At 43.4% G+C, this 7,428-nt stretch overlaps 1 long non-coding RNA gene across 1 annotated transcript; it reads left to right on the top strand.

Annotated features, from left to right (window-relative positions):
- The first annotated feature begins 1,310 nt into the window (after window positions 1-1,310).
- Window positions 1,311-4,870, top strand: LOC123066814 (uncharacterized). Its single transcript, XR_006431451.1, has 3 exons — window positions 1,311-1,448; window positions 2,267-2,341; window positions 3,631-4,870. It is a non-coding gene; the product is annotated as an uncharacterized lncRNA (long non-coding RNA).
- Window positions 4,871-7,428: the final 2,558 nt, after the last annotated feature.

Below are 7,428 nucleotides of genomic sequence, written 5' to 3'. Positions count from 1 at the left end.
GTGGCTTTCACGTAGGTAAGAAAACGTTCTTGCTAGAACCCTATTGCAGCCACGTAAAAACATGCAACAACAATTAGAGGACGTCTAACTTGTTTTTGCAGCATGTGCCTTGTGATGTGATATGGCCAAAAGTTGTGATGAATGATATATATGTGATGTATGAGATCATGTTCTTGTAATAGGAATCACGACTTGCATGTCGATGAGTATGACAACCGGCAGGAGCCATAGGAGTTGTCTTAATTATTGTATGACTTGCGTGTCAATGATTAAATGCCATGTGATTACTTTACTTTATTGCTAAACCGTTAGCCATAGTAGTAGAAGTAATAGTTGGCGAGCAACTTCATGGAGACACGATGATGGAGATCATGATGATGGAGATCATGGTGTCATGCCGGTGACGAAGATGATCATGGAGCCCCGAAGATGGAGATCAAAGGAGCTATATGATATTGGCCATATCATGTCACTATTTGATTGCATGTGATGTTTATCATGTTTTTGCATCTTGTTTACTTAGAACGACGGTAGTAAATAAGATGATCCCTCATAATAATTTCAAGAAAGTGTCCCCCCTAACTATGCGCCGTTGCGAAAGTTCGTTGTTTCGAAGCACCACGTGATGATCGGGTGTGATAGATTCTAACGTTCACATACAACCGGTGGAAGACAGATTTACACATGCATAAACACTTAGGTTAACTTGACGATCCTAGCATGCACAGACATGTCCTCGGAACACAAGAGACCGAAAGGTCGAACATGCACTACTGGAAACAGGGAATTTGCCAACAGCCAGCTCTTTGCCATCTGCCAGCTGATGGTAAAGAATGTCTTTGCCATCTACTTATAAAAAACAGATGGCAAAGAACTGACAGACGACAAAGAACATGGTTGCCATCAGCCAATTCTTTGCCATCTGCTAGTGGATGGAAAATAATCTTTGCCATCTGCCAGCAGATGGCAAAGAGGTTGGCAAATCCTATGGCCGTCAAGAGTGTAATGGCGTACCAGCCCCACCTCTTTGCCATCTGCCAGCAGAAGGCAAAGATTCTTTGCCATCTGCTGGCAGATGGCAAAGAGATGGGGTTATTTTTTTCCAGGTAAAAAAAAACTGTGGGGTTATCCCCTCGCTCTCTCCCCACCAATCCAGGTAAAAAAACGATGTTCGCATCTCATCCACATACCGAACAGCCCCCATCGATGGCGCTCTAGGCTCGCCCGCCGCCACCCCATCGCCGGCCCTCCCCCGCCACCCTGTCGCTGTCCCCGTCGCTCCCCCGCCCTGTCGTCGGCCGCGTCGCTCCCCCGCCCTGTCGCCAGCCCTCCTCCACCCCGTCGCCGGCCCTTCCCCTCGTCCACGGCCCGTCCCGTCGAGGTCCAGGTCCGCGACGGATCCGCCTATGCCAGTGTCTTCCACACCACCTCCCTCGATGCTGGATACGGTGCACGCCCCCTCTCCTCCCGATCTATCATAGGTTTCCTTTGGTCTGGTTTGGGGTTGGCGTCGGGCCCTGGGATCACGCGAATGGCGCTCGGGCCGTGATCCGGCTGCAGGGTCGAGATGGTGGATGTAGCGTGCCTAGTGCCTAGTGACGCGACCTGGTTCGTCTCTATTTTTTTTCTGGGAGAATGGGTTGTGATCCGCTTGTTCGTCGACAGGCCCCGGTCGCCGGGATGCCGCGTTTTGTTAGTATTTCTTGCTGGGGCTGCGGCTGGGGCGGATTCGGGGGCGGGTGGTGGAGATCGCTGGGTCATGTTCATCTTCTGAGATGGAGGCCGCTGCGTGTGTTCCGCTCTGCAGAGGCTGAGATCCTGGTTGTTCGGCCTTCCTGATTTTCGCAAGAAAATTTTGCTGTGATTTGTACTTGGATTTGTTCGAGTGACCCAGGTTGAACACCACTGCCCATGTTTAGTTTTCGTTCATCATGCTGGATTGACGTGCAACTTATATATACTAAGCGATCCTGCATGTAGTTTTGTGAGCGACTGAGCATGTGCCTTTATGATATAAGGTGTGTGTGGCGCATGTGTGAATCATTACTATGCTCATTAAGAATGACAATAGTTATCTAGACTTGATATATCTAGCTTTGTCTTAATTGCAGTTCTCAACTAAGATGAGCTTATTTGCAAAGTCTATGCAAATACGTATATATCAAGAGAACTGTTGTTCGGGGTATTTGCAGCACACAAATAATTATAGTTGTTTCAGTTTTAATGAACACAGATGTTAACTTGACATAATTTGCATGTCTAGCAGCGTTGGACATGCATATAAGAAGAGGATGAAGTCAATAATTATGAGCTGAAGGTCAGATATAGTTGATCTGTCAAGGTTTGTTTTTTCACTGATTTTATTTTGATAATGTATATGCAGAGGCATGTCCGTTTTTTGGGTGACTAACCAGAGCCCAACAAAGTACAGAGAACGGGCAAAAGCATCAATATGTATGGTCTAGGAAATTGGTATGCCTCAGCACACATTAGCAAAGGAAATAAAACCAATGAAAAAGTAAACCTTAACCGATGAAATATGACCTTTGTCTATGAAAAGCTAGGATATTCTTACTGACTACTTAATTTTATGGCACAATGGTGATCAATCAGAGCACACTAAAAGTACAGAGAACAGGCAAAAGGTTCCAACATTTATGGTCTAAAATTGCCATGCCTCTGCAACATTAAGGAAATAAAACAAATAAAAAAGCAAACTTTGACCGATCAAATTTTGAGTGAACCCTCTGCATATTCGCGACAAGGTCAACTTTTTCACTACTTTTATTTCCTTAACGCGAATATCTCACCTTTTCATGCATATGACCATGGGTTCACGTTATGAATTTTTTTGGGTGGCCTAACATTGTTCTTTCCTCTCATGTTGCCACAAGCCACCGACTTTTATTAGGTAGCTTCACATTTGAATTACTTCCTATATATATGTACATGAATGACCAATACTGACATCAACCACCTTCATGTATAGGTTACAAATTCATTTCCTACGAAATCCAAATTCGAATTTGTGTCAAGCCCAATGATCCTTAACCCTCATTTGTATGGTAAAAATCCAACATACCATTATTTTTTGTCAAATCATATTTTCCCTAGGATAGCAGCAGATTTAAGGAAATGGATGTCATCAAAAGTTGGAAACCAGCTATCATCTTACTAATATTTTACTCACGGTAGCTTCAAGATTTCTGTTTATGAATCATGAGTTTGCTTCAAATGAAAGATTCAGTTTCACTTCATGTTAGCTCACAGTAGCTTCATGCATACACCATCTTATGTAAATTAATTTGTTGTAGCTGAAACAATATGCGACCACATATACAAAAAGTAGTCTCAATGTGCACTTTATGTTAATGCCCTTACAAAAGTTTCTACCTATTTGCTTTCTTTGCATGTGATAATTGCGCTTTTCGCAGTCGTGTCAATCTTAAAAGTGTTCAGAACCATTTGGCAGAAGAAATAATGCTGTTATTTTTATGTTTATGTTATGTCTTATGTATTTTGTTGTCTTTTCTCATCTGTTTGTATATTATACCCCAGAAGAAATATTTATATTGAAATAGAAATATTTGATAAAAGAGATCAGTTTTTTAATGCTATGTATACAAACAGATGTGGAAAGCATAGCCACACTGGCCATCTTTCTTATAGACCGACCAGTTGCGCCTCCCCGCCGGTCGCCGCCTGCCACCCCAAGGATCAAGGCCGGCCGCGCCAGTCCCCGTCGGTCACTGCTCCGGATCCAGGCCGCCCACCGCCCCGCCCCCATTAGCCCGGTCTATTTCCCACCGGATCCCATCTTCGCCGCCGTCCGATGCGCCTTCTTCAAGGAGCTGCGACCCCATGTCTTAGAGGAGCTAGCCCCGATGCCATTGATGCTCGAGCGATGCTCCCAAGCTAGGAGCGGCACCAGGACGACCACGTCCCCGAAGCCTAAACTGCAAGGTGAGCTCGTCCCCTTCTCTTCTTCCCTATGGATCAGTGTCCTGGCTCATGTTCTCTGTTCTATACATGTGTGCAGTTTATTTTCAGAGTACTTGTTGTGTGCAGAATCCTACCCTGGCGCATGTTATTGGTTGTTTAATTCTGGAATCACAAGTTAATGCATTTTGCTATGTGGGTACTGCAATCTTATATGGGCAACAAGTTCAATATGGTTTTTAGAAAAGGAAAGTCCAATCTGGTTTTTAGAAAAGGCAAGTCCAATCTGGCCACGTAGCTAGGCAAATACAATTTGCAATTCCTGCCTTGCCGTGACAAGCTTGATTTGGTATGGTAGAAAAATAGAACTCCTAATATCTCACCCTCCCCTGAGGATTCTGTGCCACTCCACGCCGGCAAGGCTTATAGCTACTCTTTCAGCTCATGTTCTGCTATGTCTAAATGTATATGGAAATTTTCTCTCCCCCTGTACCTTAAAGAGCATATTGGGCCAGGGATTCGTTTGAACAGGCTGTGATTGGGTATTGACGTTATTCATATTTTCTAAAAGCCGGCAGTTCTGTCCTATAATTTGTACTGCATATAATTAAGTTAGGCTTGAGCAACAGTTTTTCCATATTTACAATTTAATTAGGTGTATGCAAAAATATGAAATGGTGTTATTAAGGCAGAGGAACCGTATGTAGGACATATTTGTGATAAGAAAAATCAAACATATTTTAGCTCCGAAATGACTTCATATGCTTAGCTAGCTCTAAAATGACATAATAAACTTATTAGTTCCAAAATGACCTTACTTAGTATTTTTTACACCAAAATGACTTAGTATGCTTAGTTAGCTAAAAAATGACATAATAACCATACTTAGCTCCAAAATGACCTATTTTACAGATATAAGTTGCATCATAATAATCTTCACATTTTAGTTGCATCATAATAATCTTCTTCTTCTAGTCTTCTTCAAATTTCTTCTTTCCCATTTTGTAGATTTGCTTCAGATCACGGAAGTTTGGGTTGATGGAGTGCTTGTCTTTAGTTTTTGTTTTGACTTTGTGAAACTTGCTACCTATGATGAAACTATGTAATATTGATGAAACTATGTATATGTATGGATGAAACTTGCTACTATTGGTAACATGTGTTGGATATGTGTTCGATATATATGTGTTCATGACTATTGGTAATATGTGTTGAATATGCTATATTGATCATATAAATATATTTGTGTTTGATTTTCCGTGAAAATGAATTGATATAAGAAAATATATATTAAATGGGGCAATATAGGCACTTTGCCATCTGCGGGAAGATGGCAAAGAGCTTTGCCATCAGCTGGCAGATGGGAAAGAGGCCACATGTCATCTACATGTAAAATTTGGGCTGGCCTATTTGGGCCCTTTGCCATTTTCCAGCAGATGGCAAAGCTCTTTGCCATCTGCTGGCAAACGGCAAAGCATGCAGCCTTTCCCATCTGCTGGCAGGCGGCAAAGAGCCTGCAGCCTTTGCCATCTGCTGGCAGACGACAAAGTATGTCGTTAGCCTTCTAACATGGCTAACCCCGTTAAGAGGCTTTGCCATCTGCCAGCTGATGGCAAAGGCACAGGCTCGTTGCCATCAGCCAGCAGACGACAAAGAAGTGTTTGCCGGCAGGGTTTCAGACAAACCGTTTGCCATCTGCTGGCAGATGGCAAAGCCTTTGCCATCCAAAGTGCCAGATTCCAGTAGTGATGAGTCGTATGGAAGATACGATCAACATGGAGATGTTCACCGATGATGACTAGTCCGTCTCACGTGATGATCGGACACAGCCTAGTCAACTCGGATCATGTAACACTTAGATGACTAGAGGGATGTCTAATCTGAGTCGGAGTTCATTAAATAATTTGATTAGATGAACTTAATTATCATGAACTTAGTCTAAAAACCTTTGCAAAAATGTCTTGTAGATCAAATGGCCAACGCTCATGTCAACCTCAACTTCAACACGTTCCTAGAGAAAACCAAGCTGAAAGATGATGGCAGCAACTATACGGACTGGGTCCGGAACCTGAGGATCATCCTCATAGCTGCCAAGAAAGCATATGTACTAGAAGGACCGCTAGGTGAAGCACCCATCCCAGAGAACCAAGACGTTATGAATGCCTGGCAGTCACGTGATGATGATTACTCCCGCGTTCAGTGCGGCATACTTTACAGCTTAGAACCAGGGCTCCAAAAGCGTTTTGAGAAACACGGAGCATATGAGATGTTCGAGGAGCTGAAAATGGTTTTCCAAGCTCATGCCCGGGTCGACTGATATGAAGTCTCCGACAAGTTCTATAGTTGTAAGATGGAGCAAAATAGTTCTGTCCGTGAGCACATACTCAAAATGTCTGGGTTGCACAACCGCTTGTCCCAGCTGGACATTAACCTCCCGGACGAGGCGGTCAATGACAGAATCCTTCAGTCGCTCCCACCTAGCTACAAGAGCTTTGTCATGAACTACAATATGCAGGGGATGGTGAAAACTATTCCTGAAGTATTTTCAATAATGAAGTCAGCTGAGGTAGAAATGAAAAAGGAACATCAAGTGTTGATGGTCAATAAAACCACTAAGTTCAAGAAAGGCAAGGGTAAGAAGAACTTCAAGAAGGACGGCAAGGAAGTTGCCGCGCCCGGTAAGCCAGTTCCCGGGAAGAAGTCAAAGAATGGACCCAAGCCTAAGACTGGGTGCTTTTATTGCAAAGGGAAGGGTCACTGGAAGCGGAACTGCCCCAAATACTTAGCGGACAAGAAGGCCGGCAACACTAAAGGTATATGTGATATACATGTAATTGATGTGTACCTTACCAGTACTCTTAGTAGCTCCTGGGTATTTGATACCGGTACCGTTGCTCATATTTGTAACTCAAAGCAGGAGCTGCAGAATAAGCGGAGACTGGCGAAGGACGAGGTGACGATGCGCGTCGGGAATGGTTCCAAGGTCGATGTGATCGCTGTCGGCACGCTACCTCTACATTTACCTACGGGATTAGTTTTAATCCTCGATAATTGTTATTTAGTGCCAGCTTTGAGCATGAACGTTGTATCTGGATCTTGTTTAATGCGAGATGGCTACTCATTTAAATCCGAGAATAATTGTTGTTCTATTTATATGAGAGATATGTTTTATGGTCATGCCCCGCTGGTCAATGGTTTATTCTTAATGAATCTCTAACGTAATGTTACACATATTCATAGTGTGAATACCAAAAGATGTAAGGTTGATAACGATCGTCCCACATACTTGTGGCACTGCCGCCTTGGTCATATTGGTGTCAAGCGCATGAAGAAGCTCCATGCTGATGGACTTTTAGAGTCTCTCGATTATGAATCATTTGACACATGTGAACCATGCCTCATGGGCAAAATGACCAAGACTCCATTCTCCGGAACAATGGAGCGAGCAACCAACCTATTGGAAATCATACATACTGATGTGTGCGGTCC

Source organism: Triticum aestivum, chromosome 3B (assembly GCF_018294505.1).
Source record: "Triticum aestivum cultivar Chinese Spring chromosome 3B, IWGSC CS RefSeq v2.1, whole genome shotgun sequence".
Lineage (NCBI taxonomy): Eukaryota > Viridiplantae > Streptophyta > Magnoliopsida > Poales > Poaceae > Triticum > Triticum aestivum.
This window is presented reverse-complemented; position numbering and strand designations above follow the sequence as displayed.